Source organism: Dromiciops gliroides, chromosome 1 (assembly GCF_019393635.1).
Source record: "Dromiciops gliroides isolate mDroGli1 chromosome 1, mDroGli1.pri, whole genome shotgun sequence".
NCBI classification, from domain to species: Eukaryota; Metazoa; Chordata; class Mammalia; order Microbiotheria; family Microbiotheriidae; genus Dromiciops; species Dromiciops gliroides.
In genome coordinates, this window is record NC_057861.1 from 594,508,252 (window position 1) to 594,528,632 (window position 20,381).

The 20,381-nt window shown below is 39.2% G+C and overlaps 1 protein-coding gene across 25 annotated transcripts in view; it reads right to left on the reverse strand.

Annotated features, from left to right (window-relative positions):
* RBFOX1 (RNA binding fox-1 homolog 1) overlaps nucleotides 1-20,381 on the reverse strand; it is a 2,803,489-nt gene that overhangs the window by 914,383 nt on the left and 1,868,725 nt on the right. The window lies entirely within an intron of this gene.

Sequence of the window (20,381 nt, forward strand, 5' to 3'; positions counted from 1 at the left end):
AGCAGCAAAACCCATAAAAGGATGGGATGAGACCATTTTCCAGCCAAAGATGGCTTGGAAGGTTGGCAAGAAAGGTCTGTTGTACTACAGTGAGAGTGAAGTGTAGATCTGGGCTGCACAAATCAGCCCCAGCCCCAACCCCAGAGTATCAGTCCTCTGGAGTCTTGGAATCAGATGAGGCAGCAGGTACTTCTGGAACTCATCTCACAGACCATTGAGGGGGTTGAGTGTTTGGCCAGGGGGAGATTGCAGGATTCTCTGCTGCTGCTGAGACAGACCTCTGTTGTGTTGCCTGTGCTCAGAACCAGGAAGAAGTCTTGAGTGGCAGCCCAGGTTGGGAAGGGCACAGGCACACCAGAATTTGCAACCACAGAGAAACAGAATTCTGTTCCTGGGGTTAAAGAACAAGCAGGTCTGTGGTTACTTACAGACCAGAGCAAAGGCCAGGGGAGTGTAGAACATGCCTCTCCCTAAATTATTCCACCTGGGACCCCCTGAAGCTTGGGACAGTGTGACCTGGAAGTAGTCCCCCACTTTAAGAAGGAATTAAGAGTCAAGAAATAGGTTGGCAAAAGTAGCAGACAGAAAAAAATGCAGACACTAGAAAGTTTATTTGGTGAAAAGGAAGATCAAAATACACCCTCAGAAGAAGTTAAAGAAGTCAAAGCTCCTCCATCCAAAGTTTCCAAGAAAACTACTAATTGGTCTCAGGCCATGGAAGCATTCAAAAAGCACTTTTAAGGAGAGGTAGAGGAAAAAATGGAAAGATAAATGAGAGTGATACAAGAAGGTCATGAAAAAAAAAAGTTAACAGCTTGAAAAGCCAAATGGAAAAGGAGATAGAAAAGCTCTCTGAAGAAAATAATTGCTTAAGAATTAGGATTGAGCAAATGGAAGCTAATAACTTTATGAGAAATCAAGACACAATAGAGAAAAACCAAAAGAATGAAAAAATAGAGGGCAATGTGAAATATCTCCTTGAAAGGGCAGCTGACCTGGAAAATAGATCCAGGAGAGATAATTTGAAAATTATTGGACTACCTGAAAGCCATGATCAAAAAAAGACCTCAGGCATCATCTTCCAAGAAATTGTCTGGGAAAATTGCCTTAATATTCTAGAAACAGAAGGTAAAATACTAATTGAAAGAATATACCAATCACCTCCTGAAAGAGATCCCAAAATGAAAATTTCCAGGAATGTTATAGTCAAATTCCAGAGTTCCCAGGTCAGGGAGAAAATATTGCAAGCAGCCAGAAAGAAACAGTTCAAGTATGGTGGAACCACAATCAGGATAACACAAGATCTAGCAATTTCTACATTAAAGGATCTGAGGGCTTGGAATATGATATTCTGGAGGACAAAAGAATTGGGATTACAACCAAGAATCACCTACCCAGCAAAACTGATCATAATCTTTCAGGGGAAATAATGGAAATTCAATGAATGAGAGGACTTTCAGGCATTTGTGATGAAAAGACCTGAGCTGAATAGAAAATTTGACTTTCAAATACAAGGCCCTAGAGAAGCATAGAAAGGTAATCAAGAAAAAGAAATCATAAGAGATATTAAAAGTTTAAACTGTTTACATTCCTACATGAGAAAATGATATTTGTAACTCATAAGAACTTTCTCATTATTATTAGGGCAGGTGGATGTAGTATATTTAGACAGAGGGCATAGATGTGAGTTGAATATGAAGGAATGTTATCTTTAAACTAATATAGTGGTTAGGATGAGAGAGGAATAGTATGTAGGGGTGGGCATGGGGGTTGTGTATTACTTATTATATGACAAACATTTACTACATATCATGTTAGTCCAAGAGTCTATGTTTCTTTAAGGAAGGGCTATTGTTTCCTATGACTTGTAGATTATATTTTTTTATTGAAAAGTTAATTATATATTTTTAATTTTTTTCTTTGATAATAAATATCATGTAACTTAAAGCTCCACAGACCTAGACACCCAATATTGACAGTAGCATTTGGACAAATACCTTCTATAAAAAGGCACATGGATTCCTTTGGACTCCCTTTGACTCAGTGAATGAAATAATGGCTACCACCCTTTGCCATTCCTTATTTGTGTCTTTAACTTTTATTAAATAATAAATTTTAAAACTTAAGTTTAGATTGGAAAGTCAAGAGGCACTAAGAAAAGATGTATAAAGAATCAATGGGGGGCAGCTAGATGGTGCAGCACTGACCCTGGATTTAGGAAGACCTGAGTTCAAATCTGGTCTCAGACACTTGGCACTTACTAGCTGTGTGACCCTAGGCAAGTCACTTAACCCTCATTGCCCCCCCCCCAATAATTAATGGCAGATGGATGTGGGAACTAAGAGAAAAATTAGTTATAGCCAAAGGGTAGAAATCCATATTTTTAGCAGAAGGAGAACTGGCAAATAGAGAGAGTTACAAGCTTATAAAAAAGAAGTTGATTTATCATTCAAGTATAGATATTTTCACCTCTGGAGTGTTTTAAGGTTCATTTTCACTTTCATGTCTAGAATCTGTATAACTTGGAATATCATTTCAGCATCTGTGGGCACTTATTCACTGTACCAGTGATGAAAATGTTAGTGCTCATTCAACAGCATAATAAAAGAAAATGGTGGGAGTGGGAGAAAAAAAAGGAACACATTATAACAGATAGATTAAGTGCATTTTAATGGGATCTGTAAGAGGCTGGCGTATGTGGGTATGTCTGAGGGGAGGGGCATGCTTTTCTAGGGGATTCCAAAATGTAGAGTAGAAAATGGAGTTCAACATAGCTCACTTTGTGGGACTGATTCAACTTCTCTTTCATCTAGTGCTTCCCTTTCCCTTCCCCATCCTTGCTCTTTTTTTCTGGCAACCCAACAGTAAGCCTCATGAAAGGAAGGACTAACCCTAAGAGCATGTGATTTATTTTTCTCAGTCTCATTTCTGTTTTAATAATTATCATATTGACTCTGAATTTATTACACTACAAGAATGACTTTGTGTGGAATCTCATGAATTTAAACATTAATGTAAGATAAATTAGTTTTAAATTGAATTCCTAGAGTGCAATTGAATGTATTTCCGTCTGATGAATAAGGAATTTTCCAAATAAAATCTAAATCTCTGATGTTCCATTTCTGAGTGGGTTGAAGAAATATGTGGGGATATTTGATAAGGTTAAAATACGATTACACTGCAATAGATTACCTGCTCAGTAAACTAACTTTTTTATTTTGGGGAAAAAGCATATTTTTCTTTGCAAAGTTTGATAGATGAAAGTTGAGTTTTCTCTCTCTCTCTGAGTTAAATAATCTGGTAGGAGCCAATTTGTTCCCAATTTGTTCTAAGATGTCATACTTGTGTTAAAGATGAGCCTGTTTCCACAGGGTTTTTCATTCATTAATTTCTTTATTCCATAATAAAATTAAACAAATGTCTAACTGCTACTTGTTTCCCCTCATTCTTTGATTTTCATTTACCTTATCATGGCATGGTGGGGGTGGGGGGCATTGAGAATGCTAAAAACTCTATCAGAGATCAGGCCAAGGAGCAACTGGTCAAATATGAAGAAAATAAATCCATTAAAGATGAAGAAATGGGAAAACTTGTGTAGCACCTTATCGGTCAACCAGCATATTGCTAAATCATAAATTCCTGTCGACAGAGGAGCTTTCTCCAGAGGCCCAAGGCAGCATTTTGGTGTCATACTGTGGACTTTTGTCAAGGAAGCTTCCCCACAGGTCCCTGGGAAATCACTAACGTGGGACAGCATGGAAAGATCCCATAGGAGTTTATTTGTGCTGGGAAGAAGGGGAGATGACTTGGGCAGTTGTGAGGCCCCTGGGGCTGATCAGCTCCCAGAGTTTCTGAATGCTGGAGCGTGGAGTGTATACTGCTGGCACACTAAGCAAGCAGTATACTGTAAACTCCAACAAGGGCAGGCCCTGTTTTATTTTTGCCTCTGAATCTCTAGTCCCTAGCATAGTACCTTATTCTAGGGCCATCTCCAGTTGTCCTGACCTATGTCTTGCCACTGGACTCTGATGACTCTTGAAAGAATGAAGCTGATGACTTTGCACAGCCCTACCTCACTTATAGCCAATTCACTTGCAAGTCAAAATATCATTCTCCTGATGTCATTGGTCCTCTTCAAGAAGGAAGGATGGGGGCAGCTAGGTGGTGAAGTGGATAGAGCATCGGCCCTGGAGTCAGGAGTACCTGAGTTCAAATCCAGCCTCAGACACTTAACATGAACTAGCTGTGTGACTTAACCCCAATTGCCTCACTAAAAACAAACAAAAAAAAAGAAGGATGAACAACAATCTCATTCTGGGTGAGGCACTATGCCAAGTACTGAAGAACGAATGAATTCATTCATTGATGAATGAATAAGAGTTAATTTACAGTTTTAGCTTTATGATCCCATGAGCCTATGTAGGTATATGTAAAATAGATAAAAAGTAATTTTTTTAGGGGGGGAGGATATGTGGACCTTGCCCACAAAGAGATTACATTCAGTGGTGGGGTTGGGGAAGAGCAGATGTGTACAGATAAAAAACACATGATGACATTAAGAAGAAGACAACATTAATAACTGGAGGTGCTTTAAGACAACTTAAGAGAGGAGGTCTTATAGGAACAGGGAAGATTAGGATTCTTTATTAAGCAGATAGGATATACTTAATAATTATTTATTTAATTCAATTAAAACATTTCTCTATATGGAAGGAGTAAAGGCAAATGAAACAGAGAGCTCTCAAACTCTTCAGCAAATGACAGCCTGTTGTGGTTGATAGATGTAGAGGTAAAATTGAAGGGTGGGGTGAGAAGAAATGAAAAGTTTTAATAAGCCAATGTGATATCAACTCAATAGGGGATGAATAAAAGAATTACCATAATGCAGTGAGGGTCCAGTTCATTTTTTCCTTTTTTGGGTGGTGGTGGTGGTGGTTGTAATGGTTTTAGATGAACCAGAACTGGGAATCCATTATTATAAGGCCCTCCCAATAGGATACTCCATCTGCCAATGCAGATTGGCACCTGCTATAACCTTAAAGAGTTTCCAGGATGACCAGCCCAACTAAATGCAGCTAAGTTTATCACCAGGGGACTTAGAGAAATCAAAAGGCATGGAGGAGGATGTGGCTGGCATTGGGAGAAGGAGGAGCTATGTCACTAAAATCACAAATACCTGAAATGGTGGAGTAACAGATAGGTAGATTGGGGGATATTACAAACACAGGATAGATAGCTGGATGTCAACAGATTACATGACAAATGTCTCTCTGATTATTCTTATGGTCAAAGCAAAAAGATAAGGTCTGGATTATATCCAGTTGTAGCTGGATGAATAGCTCGAACCAAATTAATGCCATCCTAGAGGAAGGTTTCTGGTAACGTGTCTTAAGGTTTGTTCTTGGCAATGAACAATTTAATGTTTCAAACATAGATGGTCTGTTTATCATATTTTTAGGTGACATGAACCTGGGATAGAAAATTTGATTGGCAGTCAAAAGACTTCCATAGCCTGGAACAATTAGCATAATTTAAGACGATGAAATTGGATAAGAAAAAATAAAAATTATTACATGGGTTAAAAAAACCACAAACTAGGATGTTATGGTGAAACAAGTCATTTATGGGGAAAAGACATCTAGGGATTTTCATGGACTACAGGAATGACTTGAGTTAGCTCTATTTTACATGAGCTATCTTCATGAATTAAAATCTGGCCTCAGAAATTTATGAGCTATGTGACCCCAGATAAGTCATTTAACCTTGTTTACCAGTTCCTTATCTGTAAAATGAGCTGGAGAAGAAAATGGCAAATTACTCTAGTATCTTTGACAAGAAAATCCCACATGGGCTCACAAAGAGTTGGACAAGACTGAAAGGACCTCAACAACAGGGTCATGGAAACCCAGAGAGAAGAGACTATCATGGAGAAGAGAGTAAAGAATATCACAGGTTGGTTAATTACCTGTGGTTTCTCCATTAAAATGTAAGTTTCTTGTGGACAGGGAGTATTTTTGCTTTTCTTTGAGTCTCTAGAACTTAGCACAAAGCCTGGCACATTGTAAGCACTTAAATGCTGCTTGATTGACTGGTGAGTTTTCTTCCCTGGAGAGATTCAAATAAAGACTGGGTGACCCTCCAGCAATGTTGTAAAGGATTTTGATACTTCTCTAAAGACCAGAGGGTCTCTGAGGTCTCTCCCAACTCCAAGATTATTAAAACTCTTAGAGAGGATTTACAATTCCAATACTTTCTTCTTTTCCTTCACTTGAAGAAACAGCTTATATGCAAAGCCACAATTCTCTTAATGCAAATCCTAATTCTCTCACCGAAGGAAAAAAACCAAAAAAACAAAAAACTTTTCAAATAAGGCATATGTGGATATGTCCTCTTAACACTTCTAAGTATTTTTAATTCTCCTAAAGTTAGTGTGATGGAAAATAGAAGGTTCACAAACCCCAGTGCCCTAAAAGACATATTTTTGCTTCTAGCCAAGGAGTGAGGTTGCATTCCTGTTTTGAAACAAAATAAAGTATGTGTTTTATTCAAAACCTTTGGTCTGAAATTTTCTTAAGTTCCAAGTTTGCAAGGGGAGCTTTGGGGCTTTGGGTGGTTTCTGCCTTCTTACTGGCATTCTCATTGACAACAGAAGCCTGTGGAGTGACAGAAGCAATGAAATAGTTAATGGTCAAAATGTATGCTATTGTGGAAAGTGTTAGAAGAATCTGAGTCTCCAAACTAAAATAATCAGATGGTGATTTAGGATACTGTAGTGGCAAGTGTGCTGTTCTTGGAGTTAGGAAAACCTGAGATGGTGTTCTGATGTGAACATTTATTATCTATGGGACCATCGGTCTCAGTCTCTTTACTTAGCTGTAAAATGAGGGTTGTTGTTGTTGTTGGTCCTTGTTTTCGAAGAGGACCATGAGACTGGGGTGATGTCGCAACTTGCAGTGAACTGGATTGAAGTGAGGGAGGGCTGTGTAGTCACCAGCCTCACTCTCTCCTCCAGAGCCATCTGGGTCCAGTGGCAAGAGATGACAGGATGACTATCTTCAGTCCTGGATGGTTTTGTGGCAATTGGGGTTAAGTGACTTGTCCAGGGTCACACAACTAGTAAGTATCAAGTGTCAGAGGCTGAATTTGAACTCAGATTCTCCTGACCCCAAGGCCAGTATGCTATTCATTGTGTATCTAGCTGCCCCCCCCCCCATACAGTTAAGGACTAGTAAGTATAGCAGGCTTCTGGGCAGTCTGACTTAGATTACCTATCAAATGATGAGAAAAACAGCTTTGAGCTGGGAGAGACATCAGAAGACATTCAATTCAATCCATATACATACATACATATATATATATATATATATATACATACACACACACACACACACACACACACACACACATATATATATATATGGTAGGGCAATGAGGGTTAGGTGACTTGCCCAGGGTCACACAGATAGTAAGTGTTAAGTGTCTGAGGCCGGATTTGAACTCAGGTCCTTCTGAATCCAGGGCTGGTGCTTTATCCACTGTGCCACCTAACTACCCCCATTCAATCCCTATATTTAAAAGAAGGCCAGAGAGTCAAAGTAACAACAACCCAGGTCCTGTTACTTCAGACCCTGTGCCTATCACCACAGTGTCATACATAAGAGGTTATTGTGAGGACCAAATAAGATAATGTGTGTGAAAATCCCTTGATGCTAAAGCCCCTGCTATCTCTCCCATCTCTCTCATCTTCTCCCTCTGTCTCTTTGTTTCTCTCTTGCTGTGTAGTTGTCTTTGTCTCTCTCTCTCTCTCCTTCCCCACCCCAAGAAGAACTTCTACAATGCTCAACCCCCATTCTTTGCCTTTCCACTTCCTTATATGCCTTGCCTTCCCATATTAGAATATTAGCTCTTTGAGGTCAGGGACTTTCTACTTCTATTTGTATTCCTAGCTCTTAGCACTGTGCTTAGCATTTAAGTGCTTAATACTATTTGACTGACTAAATCACTTTGCAAACTTTAAAGCACAATAAAAATGTCAACTCTGCTTTGCTATTATTATTATTATTATTATTATTTAGTATGTCCTTTGGAAAATAGCATCATCACTTCTAGGGATAAAATCCAGACATACTTAATGTTTATTTTATTTTATTACTTCAGTGGATTCTTTAGTCCTTTCTCCACTCCCAACTCTCCTCCTCCCACCTCCATGTCTAGGATATATTTAAAATTGTATTTACTACTAACCTATTTCCATCACCAGGTACAAAAAGAAATGACAACTGCTGACAGACAAATCGTGTTTTCAAACAGAAGAGGTATTTGAGTTAGGTATGTCAAAAACTAAGATAGATTAAGGTGGTCAAAACTGCATTAATCTAGTGTCTGCTTTCACTTTAAAATCTCTTGGAAAAGTTCTTTGCTTCCAATAATGTGGACAGTTTGATGTATTATAGGTCTAGGGAAGAGGTTATCCCTTACTCATCAGTATTACTAGTAACAGTGTCAAAGCTTTCCTGCTGAGTGCCCACAGTTCCAATGCCTAGCCACTGTGGGGTTGGAATCTGGTTCACTGATGTGCAAATGTTGTGTGAAGGGAAACTAAAGTCCTTTTGCAATCAGTAATGCCTAAGAAATTTGACTTTAAGTCAGTTAAACAGTTCAGTACCTATAACAATCCCTTGATAGAAAATTCAGTAGATATAAAAACAAAAACAAAAAAAGGTCCCTGCTCTCAGGGAGCTTACATCCTCCTGGGGTTTGTCAATAAACAGTGAGATTACTTAGAAAAGAGTCCACTTGCCTTAAGGTTTTTATTTGTTTGTTTATCCAATTCCTGTTAATAAATCTAGGCTCTCTTCAGCAACTTATCTATGAAGCCACTGGTGGGTTCTTGGCATCAGTTGAGTGGGACTATTTTTCTCATTCTTTTCATTTATGAAAATATCTTAAAGGATTTAAAGGATGGGGCTATTTTCTGGAAAAAAAACTGCAAAGTTATTTCTGCTTGTGATTCCCAATTAGGAACTAGCACAGAGGGAGAAGTTTAGAAATAGAGGAAAGTCTGCCTAGAAAACACAGGAAATCATCAAATACAAACATTCTGGTTAAGGATATAAAAGCAGACAAAGTGTCAAGAAGAGGGTAAGGGGGAGGAAAGATGATGGTGATCACCAGAGAAGGTAGCTCAACTTTAAAGGATTCAATGAATGATCTAGAAGGTGTGGGTTCTTCTAGGTGTTTGTGGGAATACTACATTGCCACATATCAAAATGAATTTTGAAGATTGAGGGGTTTGGAAAATGCAGTGTAGGGGTTAGTATGGATTCTAAATACAAGCAAGATAGTCTGCTTCGGTGAGCCCAGGCCTTCTATTCAAAGTAGAATCCTTTGGTCCAACAATGCAGCGGATCTAAATTTTCAGTCAATGCCTTAGAAAATAGCTATGAGGGGGGCAGCTAGGTGGCACAGTGGATAGAGCACCAGCCCTTGGAGTCAGGAGTACCTGAGTTCAAATCCGGCCTCAGACACTTAACACTTACTAGCTGTGTGACCCTGGGCAAGTCACTTAACCCCAATTGCCTCACACACACAAAAAAAAGACAGAAAATAGCTATTAGGTAAATGGGGTCAGAGAAGTCTAGTTTCTGTAAATAGGAATAGTATTAATAGTTAATAATTTATATAGAACTTAAAGGTTTGCAAAGAATTTTACATGTATTATTTCCTGTTATCCTCACAGAAACCCTGGGAGGTACGGTCTATTATCACCCCCTTTTTACAGATGAGGAAGCTGAGGCAGGCAGAGGTGAAGTAACTTGCCTAGGGTCATATAGCTAGTTAAGTGTCTGGGACAGGGTTTGAATGGCTTTCAATTAACAAAGCACTTTCTCTCTCTCTCTCTCTCTCTCTCTTTTTTTTAGTTTTGTGTGTGTGTGTGTGTGTGTGTGTGTGTGTGTGTGTGTGTGTGTGTGTGTGTGTGCGCGCGCGAGGCAATTGGGTTTAAGTGACTTGCCCAGGGTCACACAGCTAGTAAGTGTTAAGTGTCTGAGGCCGGATTTGAACTCAGGTCTTCCTGACTCCAGGGCCGGTGCTCTATCCACTGCGCCACCTAGCTGCCCCTCTTTTTCTTTTTTTAACAAATGCTTTCAAAACACTTAATCAAGTTTTAGAGTGGGGTCTCACTTCACTTTTTGCAGTGGAAATAAAGGTGGTCCTTGATAGCATTGCAGAGACAAACAGGATGAAGTATTTTGCTTCTTTGTGAATAGTTTTCTCGTAAGGCTTGAATTTAATAAAGTAGAAAGGATGAAGCAGCTGATGTTCAAAAAAAAACCAAAAATGCTTCTCTGATTTCCCCTAAATTACAAGTTGAGAAACGGAGGCTGGGGATGTTTTAAGGATTTCAATGTACCAATGGTAGAGAGAAATATATAATGCAGGTCTCCAGACACGAGTCAAGGGTGCTGTCCCTCACAAAATCACTTGTTTCATTCAATTCCTTCTTATTACTGGCTCCCATTTTGCTGATCTGTTCGTTTGGACCTAAAAGACATCTTTGCCACAGCCACCCACTCATTTGTCAGTTTTTTTTTGTTGTTGTTGTTGTTTTTTTTGCCAGTCCGGGCTTAAACTCAATCAGCAATACACCTTATCAACGCAGGAGCTCCCTCAAGTGGTGAAATTGGGCAACTGCAGGCTATAGACTTTATAGGAAAAACAAAAATGACTTTCTCACTGGTTTGCTTTCTAACATTGTTTTAACTAATAAAACTTCAGCACAATGTAGGAAGTTCCCTACTTGTCACACCTCCACTAACAGCTAGAGTGTGCTTTACTCAACATATGGTGTAGTGAGAAAAGGTTGTAAGAGCTAGGAAGAGCTTGCAGAGCAGAGGTGTATATACCAAGGGATTGTGGCGTGATAACAAAATAACTGTGTGAAGATATTAAATAAATATCGCATGATGCAGAGACCTGGAAATGTATGGATTTTGGAGTCTTGGATGAAAATAAAGGGCTAAGGGGGAGCAAGAACTAAGCTCCACTTAGGAAGGGAAGAATCTAGAGTGAGAGAGAATACCAACATTCAGGGCTAATTCAAGAAATAATCAACTAAGTGCCTACCTCTGAGAAGGGAGAGGTCTATTTTTGTTAAAGCAGGATTCTAATGTTATTGGACCTACTGTGGATTAAAAGAAAATAAAATCTCATTAATTATCTTGTCTTGTGACTTGAAAATTTTTCAGCTCAACTTTTTGCCTTCTCTGTTAATATGTCACAAAAAATAATAATGTGCAACTTGAACTGGGTTTGAATTCTGGCTCCAATCCTCTCTACCTGTGTGACCCTGGGTGAGTACTTTCAGCTCTATGTGTCTTCATTTCCTAAGCTGTCAAATGGAGAGAATGATATTTGCAGAATCTGCTTAATATATTTGTTGTGAGGAAATTGCTTTGTAAGCCATGAAACACTACAGAAATAATAATAGCTAGCATTTATATAGCTTTTTAAGATTTGTGTCATGCTTTGCATGTCTGCTTTTATCCTCAAAACAACCTTGTGAAGTAGGTGTCATTGTTATTCCCATTTTTAAAATAAGGAAATTAAGGTTGAGAAAAGTTAAATAACTTATTTGGGGTCATGCAGGTGGTAAGTGCCAAAGCCAGAATTTCCTGACTCCAAGGCCTAAACTCTATTCACTTGACCATCTAGTTGCCTTTAACAACTCACATAAGCTATCAAAGACAAATGATTGTACTCACTAATACCCTGATTTTCTGTCTCACTGTGATTTAGAGTTAACCCTAGGGTTTTCTCGACTATGACAAAGCTTTGGCATGTCCCATTAATAATGCTACAAATTCGGTTCAATTAAACAAATACTTTTATTAGGCTCCTGCTGTGTACAATGTGAGCTTAGACTGTAGTAGGGGACAGACAGCACAAGTATGAAAGCCACTTTAGCCTAGCAGGTGTCAAGGAAAAGAGATCAGCATTTTGGTCCAACAGCCCATGAAGGAATCTCTTGTCTGAGGTCAATCAACCAGCACCAAGTAAGTAACCACCATGTGCCAGGCATTGGGCTAGACACCTGGGATATAATAAAACAAAAACAATTCAGTCTCTGACTTCAAGGAGCTTATGGTTTTTGCCCATATTCAAAGATTTTGAACAGCCCAGCTAAAATTTGGAGAGCTTACTTACTAGGGGATGAGAGACAATGAAATGGAGAGAGCACCAGGCCTGGAGTTAGGAAGACTTGTGTTCAAATTTGGCTTCAGATAGTGTGACTCTAGGCAAGTCATTTAACCTCAGATTTCCTCAGTTTCCTCATCTGTAAAACTGGGATAATAACAGCACCTATTTCCCATGGTTGTTTTGAGGATCAAAGGAAATCAATGTAAAGAACCTTCCAGAGTGCCTGCTATATAGGGTGCTATTATATATTTATATAAGTGCTAGCTTATCATCATTGTCATTGTCGTCATCATCATTGTCGTCATCAGTCCACAGCTACTCAGGTCACTAAGGTACAGAGGATTTGCCCTAAGGTAGGGGAAATAGCCAAAGTATAGCAATGAAGAGTTTTGAAGGTATTCAAAGGAGGAGAATGATGATAATTAAACAGACACCATCACTTACCATTTGCTGGTGTTATCCTGTATATCCTAGTTTTCCTAGGCCAGCTATCTCACACTCATAAAATCGCAGAGTCACAAGGGGCCTCAGTGGTCATCTTGCCCTACATATGTCTAAGAAATGATTACCACCACAGAACACGTGACAAGTGGTCAACCATCTTCCCTTTAAGAGTCTTGGGGGTGTAGGAACCCACTATCTCCAAGGCTGTCCAATCCATTTTGGTGCAGCTCTAACTATTAGGAACATTTTTCTAACATTAAGTATGAATTTGCTTCTTTGCAAATCTTTCCCATTATTCCTAGTTTTGCTCTTGAAAGCTGATCACACCAAGTCTAATATCTCTCCCACTTGGCAGTCTTTCAAGGGCCTGCAGACAACTATGAATGATATTCTTCCCTGAGTTATCTTTACCAGTCTATATATTAGAAGGTTTTTTCAACAGATCCTCTTATAGCATGGGCTTGAGGACTTTCACTGTTTTGAGGCCTCCTTTTAATATTCTCCCACTCACAATAACATAACAATAGCTAACATTTATTAAATGCCTACTACATACCAGGCACTGTGCTGATCAACAAATATTATTTCATTTGATCCTAACAACATTCCTGGTAGGTGATATTATTATGCCCATTTTATAGTTCAGGAAACTATGATTACTGATGAGGTTAAATGACTTACCCAGTGTCAGAGGTTAGATTTGAACTCAGATCTTCCTGAATCCAGGTCCGGTGCTCTATCCACTGTGCCACCTAGCTTATCAACATCCATCCTAAAATGTAGTATTGAGAACTGAATATGAGGGCAGCTATGTGGTCAGTGGATAAAGCACCAGTCCTGGATTTAGGAGGACCTGAGTTCAAATCCAGCCTCAGACATTTGACAGTAGCTGAGTGACCCTGGGCAAGTCACTTAACCCTCATTGCCCCACTGAAAAAAAAATTTTAAATATGTTTTTTTAAAAAAAGAACCGAATATAGTACTTGTAAGTATGGTCTAACTGGGGTAAAGTACATCTATGTTATCATTTCCTTATTCCTGGAAATTTGACTGTAAGTAATAATTGTTGTTTCTTTCATTTTTGAAGAGGACCAGTGATATCATGGGTGATGTCTTGACTTCTGAATCAACTGAATTTAAGCGAATCAGAGCTTTCACTCTCTCTTCCTGAGCCATTGAAGTCCAGACGACCGGTATCTTTCACATCTGATCAAGCCCTAAGTGCTTCACTGCACTTGCTTCTGCTGGACATTGAAATGGCCATTCACCCATTCTGCCAGGGGAAGTCTTTCCATGCTTGGGGTAGACACCCCCCCCCAACTAACCCGTGGGTTTGAGGACTGTCAGTTACCCTCAACATAGTTTAGTCCACCTATGAAGATGGTTTTACTGGGATGTGACCACTGCGCATTCTATCGTTTCTTGGAGCCACAGGTGAGAGCAATAAAATAAAATAAAGTGAAGAGCAATAGGAGAAATTATGGATCTGATTTTCACTAAGACAATTGGTAGGTTTAATCTATTTCTAATTTCCACTAATGGGTATAAAAGACAAGCTGATCCAACAGATTTACATTTTCTTTAGTCATTCTAAGGTTAAGGGGAAGCTAGGTAGCACAGTGGATAGAGTGCTAGCCCTGAAGTTGAGAGGACCTGACTTCAAATCTCACCTCAGTCTCTTACTAGCTATGTGACCCTGGGCAAGTGACTTAACCCCAATTGTCTTAAACATCCGGGGTCATCTCTGGTCATCCTGATATATATATATATATATATATATATATATATATATATATATATATATATATATATATATATATATATGTGTGTGTGTGTGTGTGTGTGTGTGTGTGTGTGTGTATATGTATATATATGTGTGTGTGTGTGTGTGTGTGTGTGTGTGTATATGTATATATATATGTGTGTGTGTGTGTGTGTGTGTGTGTGTGTGTGTGTGTATATATATATATATATATATCTTGCCACTAGATCCAGATGGAGGAAAGAGTGAAGTGGTTGACCTTACACAGCACTCCCTCACTTAAATCCAATTCAGTGCAAGTCGTGACATCGCCCTGATGTTATGGTCCTCTTCAAGAATGAAGGACAAACAATACCAATAAAAAGTACATGAAATGATAGTGTAAAAGCTGGAGAAATATGAGATGGCCATCATCTGTGTGTTGTTTATTTATCCCATCAAAAATGCAGACTGAATACCTGAATAATATAGAGTGGAAAATAAGGGGAAAGACCTTCTGTGATACCTCCCTACCTTCCTCAAGTCCAGGTTAGAAGAATGATGGACAGAACCACCCCATAGCATTGCTGATACACAGCAATGCGCACCTTGGAGTCACCCTGTCTGATTTCCTAGAGTGGATTGTGAATCCAAAGTCCCTGAGGCAGTAAGCAACAGTTGTGAACTGGGGTCCCCTAACTCAGAATCTAGCCCTCTTATGGTTATACCACACTGTTGGCTAAATCCTCAAGCCAAGCCTGCCTATGAATGGCAGAGCATTCCCCAGGTTTAGTTCCTTTCCACTCTATAATTATTCATAGGTAACCTCAAAAAAATGCATTGAGAAATAGAAGCAATCAGGAAAAAACCAAAACAAAACCTGATCCCTTCTGATCGTTAGTCTTTGGAGACCATGATCTATTGCAGCAGCCTAAAGATGGTTAATGGGTCACAGCACAAACACTTCACAGAAATGACTTGTTAACAGATGGGACTGGCGGGGTGGGGTAGGCATACAGACCACTGATCCACAGTATGGACACTTGTACCACAGATTCAGATGAACAAAACAGCTGTAACTTAAACTCTTAGAAAGCAGCCTAGGAGCATTGAGAGGTTAAGTGTCCTGTCCAATGTCACAGGGCTAGTATGTGTCAAAAGCAAGACTTGAGGTCAGATTCTCCTGACCCCAAAATCTGTCCTTTTTCCAACATGCCAGGCTACCTATCTGGAAATGTCCTGAATATTAAGTAGCATCTAGTTTTTCCCTAGATGCAAATGTAAATGCATGCAAAATGTAAATTCATGCAAAATATATATATATATATATATATATATATATATATATATATAAATTAGGACACAATAAGAACTTTATAGAGTGAACTGACACCTAGTTTAAACATGGTACCTGTACTACAGCCCCAATAGTAAATTTATAGGCTTATTTGGAAGGGAAAATAATCCCTTCAGGATCTATTTTAAAACCAAACAGGGAAACACTAGATGCCACTTAATATTCATGGACATTTGCACTACTCTGAAGGATAAACATTCCACCTGATTTATCCCATGAGGCCCATGGAATCTGGCTCATCACATTTTTCTTTCATGAAGTTGCCATCACAGAACTTTCACCCATAGGTCACATCTGTCAGTCACTGATGAAACAAAACTTTAGGAGACATACTTGACAATATGTATTCCGGGCTATTTGCAGGAGTATGGATCAATGGGGCCCTAGAAACAATTATGAGAGATACACAAGAATGGAGATGTCTAGGGATGAGGGGGAATTACAGTTCAACAAGCATCTCTTAGGAAGCCCTATTATGTACCAGGCCCTACAAATACAAAAGCCAAAAGAATAGTTTCTGTCCTCAAAAAGCTGAGATTCTACTAAATTTATGACCTAGATATGCCCAAATGGTATGGAATGTCTCTGGCCCTGTGTGTATTAAACTAACCATTATGGAAGAACATACCAATTCATTAATCTAGTGCTTTAACTTTTATTAAGCATTCGATTCACAACAATCTTGCAAATCCACCCATGAAAGTGTTATACTCATTTCCTATAGGAACAGTGAAGTAAGAGGGAATACTTGTGGTAACAACTAGGAAATGGCAGAGATGGGGATTAAATTCTCATCTCTCCTAGTTTCATGTACTCGCCAACTGTACCTGAGTCACTCAATTTGCAGATGATGAAGTGCCAACATCTATTGAAGCACTTCTTTTATTGCTTTCACTCTGTACCCTTTCAAATATGGAAGTAAGATTCTCTAATGGCTCAAAGACAAAGCACTACTCACCTTTTACTTCTACCTGGGGTCTTCAGTAAGAAGGACACAGATTCACCCACCAGAACTATATATGCAGAGCTGCACAACTTAGAACCCCAAAGAGAAGATGGGGGAAAGAATACAATAGTGATTTGTCAAAATTCAAACATACTTGATTATAGGCAGAACCACTGAGAGGGAGAAAAATAGTCACTAGATAATCATTCATTCAGCAAATATTTACTAAGCTCCTACTGTGTAGAATGCATTCTGCTAGGCTTTGAGGGAAATACAAAAATGATTATCAGTAAGCCTTCAAGTCCCAGCTAAAGCCCTACCTTCTACAAGAAGCCTTTCCTGATCCTCCTTAATGCTAGTGCCTTCCCTCTGTTGATTAGCTCCAATTTATCCTGCACACATCTTGTTTGTACATAGTTCTTTGAATGTTGTTTACCCCATTAGACTCCTTGGGAACAGGGACTGTCTATTTGCCTTTCTCTGTATTCCCCCAGTGCTCAGCACAAGAACTTGCATGTAAAAGGCAATTTAATAAATCATTTCTGGTTGGCTTGATGTACTTTCCATAAAAATCAGAAATTTAAAGCCCAAAATGACCTTGGAGGACATCTAGCACTTTCATTTTATAGGTATGGAAAGTGAGACCCCCAAAACATCTAATTCATAGAGAATACCTGAGAGGGGTACTTAGAGAAGAGGAGATAACCAACCATTTCTTACCTGGAAACCTTATTCTTTAATAAAAGAGAATTTTTAAAAAAGCTTCAAGGGAAACCGAGTTTTATTTGGGAGAAAACTAGGAGAAGCACTAGATGCCTAGTTACATAAAGCTCAATCAGTGACAGGCTGGCCTACTCATACTCATGGTGTTGATTCATCTGAACAAAGGTATTTCTCTCCAATTCTGCACTTTCTAGAAAGGCAGTGGTGTGATGAATTATACCTCGGATGGCATCACTCTTGCATAAGATCAGAATGAAACTCTTGGCAGCTAAAGTGCTTCTTAAAAGCCATTGCTCTCCATGATTGCCCTCATCTCTGCAAATGATTCTGTCTCTAAGAAGGACCATTTCCCAGGCAAAGCAAAATCTCTCTGCTGCTCTACACAAAGTCTTCTGCAGAACGCTCTGATGGAGGTTTGAACTTTGACACGTTCTCAAAGGAACACTTATGGGGCCCGTGTTTGTGAAGTTGAGCATGTGTCAGATAGTTTTAAGGTATATCCTCTCTCTGGGTCTCAGCATCTTCTTTGGAAAAATGACTGAGTTGGAAGATCTCTACGGTCCTTTCCAGTTCTAAATTCTGATCCAAAATTCCCTCTGATAGAAAATGGGATGTAATAGAAAGAGTGTCAAGGTAGGAGGCAGAAAACCTAGGTTCAAGCCTCAGTTCTACTACTTACTGTCATCTAAGTCACTTCATTTCTCTGGGCCCCAGCGTGATCCATCTACAAAATGGGAACACCAACGCTTCCATTTTCTACCTCCCAAGTTTGTATTTCACACTCAAAATGATCAAAAGAGAATTTATTCTATTTTCCCCAAAATCTATCCCTAATCCACATTTCCTTACTTTTGGTTCTTTCTAGGCTCCCAGTTTTATAACTCTAGAATCATCCTGGAACCTCCCTTCTTCTCCAGCGGGTCACCTTACCTTACCTTACCTTACCTTACCTTACCTTACCTTACCTTACCTTACCTTACCTTAGTTGTCATGGCTTATCAATTCTACCTCTACAACATCTCATTCCCTCCTATCAACGCATTTAGCCAGTAACCAAGTTCAGGCTGTCATTATCTTTCATTAGGATTACCGTAATTGTCTCCTAACTGGTTTCCAAGAGTCCAGTGTAGCTCTTCCCAATCCCTCTTCTACATGGCATCAAAACTGATATTCCTAAAGCATACATCTGTTCATATCAATAATTCCTTGACTTATAAATCATCAGTGGCTCCCTGTTACCATTAGCAAAAATCCAAAATCATTACCCCCTCATAATCTTGTTCTCATTTACCTTCTCAGACTTGTTTTTTTATATTACTCCCCTTCATACATTTCATACTCCACTCAAACTGGCTTGTGACATATTATCTGCACAATACATTCTATCTCTTGCTCCCACATCTTTTGCAAAGGCTGTTTCCCTTGCCAAGAATGTAGGTCTAGGTCCCCTAAAACTCCTGTCTTCCTTCAAAACAGTTCCCATGTCATTTCCTATACAAAAGGCCTTTTCCTGAACTCCTCAGATGGTTAGGATTTTTTAATTCATAACTTTTCTCTATAATCAGTTATCTGTGTATATATTTAATCCACACACACAGAAGCTATTACATCTAAAAACTGGAATAGACATGATGGCTAGTTAGGAAGGAGGAAGCAGACATAATCCTTGCCCCTCAGAAAGCTTACTTGATGGGGGATCTAGTCTGCCTCTCCCATCTAAATAGAAAGAACTCTGGATGGACTGAGACACAGAAGGACTGACTTTTAATCTTGACTTTGCCATTTGCTAGGAGGGTGGCCGCCAGCAAGTCATTTAATTTCTATGGGCCTCAATTTTACCATATGGAAAATATGGAGGTTGGACTACCTGTATTTTTTTTTAGTGAAGCAATTGGGGTTAAGTGACTTGCCCAGTGTTACACAGCTAGTACGTGTTAAGTGTCTGAGGCCGGATTTGAACTCAGGTACTCCTGACTCCAAGGCCGGTGCTCTATCCACTGCACCACCTAGCTGCCCCAGGACTGCCTGTATTTTAAGGTCCCAACAGATTCTAGAATTATTCCAAGATTAAACCTTTGGAAAAAAAATATAACATACATATAGTAGGTGCTAAGTAAATGTTTTGTAGTTTGTCCTCCAGTGCTAATCCCATATTCCTCTTTTCTCCCAGTTTTTTTTTTTTCTGGTTCTTTCAAGAATGAAATGGGTAGTCACATTTTTAGTGTCTAAAATTATTTGTATAACAACTTGTAAAGTTCTATGGGGGCAGCTAGATGGAGCAGTGAATAGAATGCAAGGCCTGGAGTCAGAAAGACTCATCTTCCTGAGTTCAAAGGGAAGGATGTTCCTTAAGAGTTTAAGGCACAAATTGCCTGACTGTAGAATTAGTACTAGGTGATTATTAAGTTCCCCCATATTAAGTACATTATTAAGTTCCCCCATAAAGTTATTATAATAACAGGGATGAAGTGCTGTTCCCTTGCTGCTGAAACTTGAAAAGAATAATCTCACCCTTTGTGTGGATGCCCTCATTTAATCCCCTACATAATCCCAAAGATTTAGTTTGCTATTTTCTAGTCCAAGCAAAATGATTCAGTGCTTGACTTTCCTCTGTCCATCTCACACCTGCTTCTCCAAACATTCAATCATTTCTAGAATGTCTTAACACACCATCCTAAATTCCAACTCCTCTATTGAACCTGATCCAACCAACTCAAAGAAGGATGAGCAAAACTACAATTGTGGTGACCTGACTGAGGCTTTGATCCTGAGCATCACGATTTAGAAGGCACAGGCATTTAATATATTCTCCTTCAGATACACAGAAGTATAATAACTAATGTCCCCTTCTATTCATCTGGGAAGCTAGGTGGTACAGTGGTTAGAACACTGGGCAGGGGGCAGGTAGGTGGCACGGTAGATGAAGCACCGGCCCTGGTTTCAGAGGGACCTGAGTTCAAATCCAGCCTCAG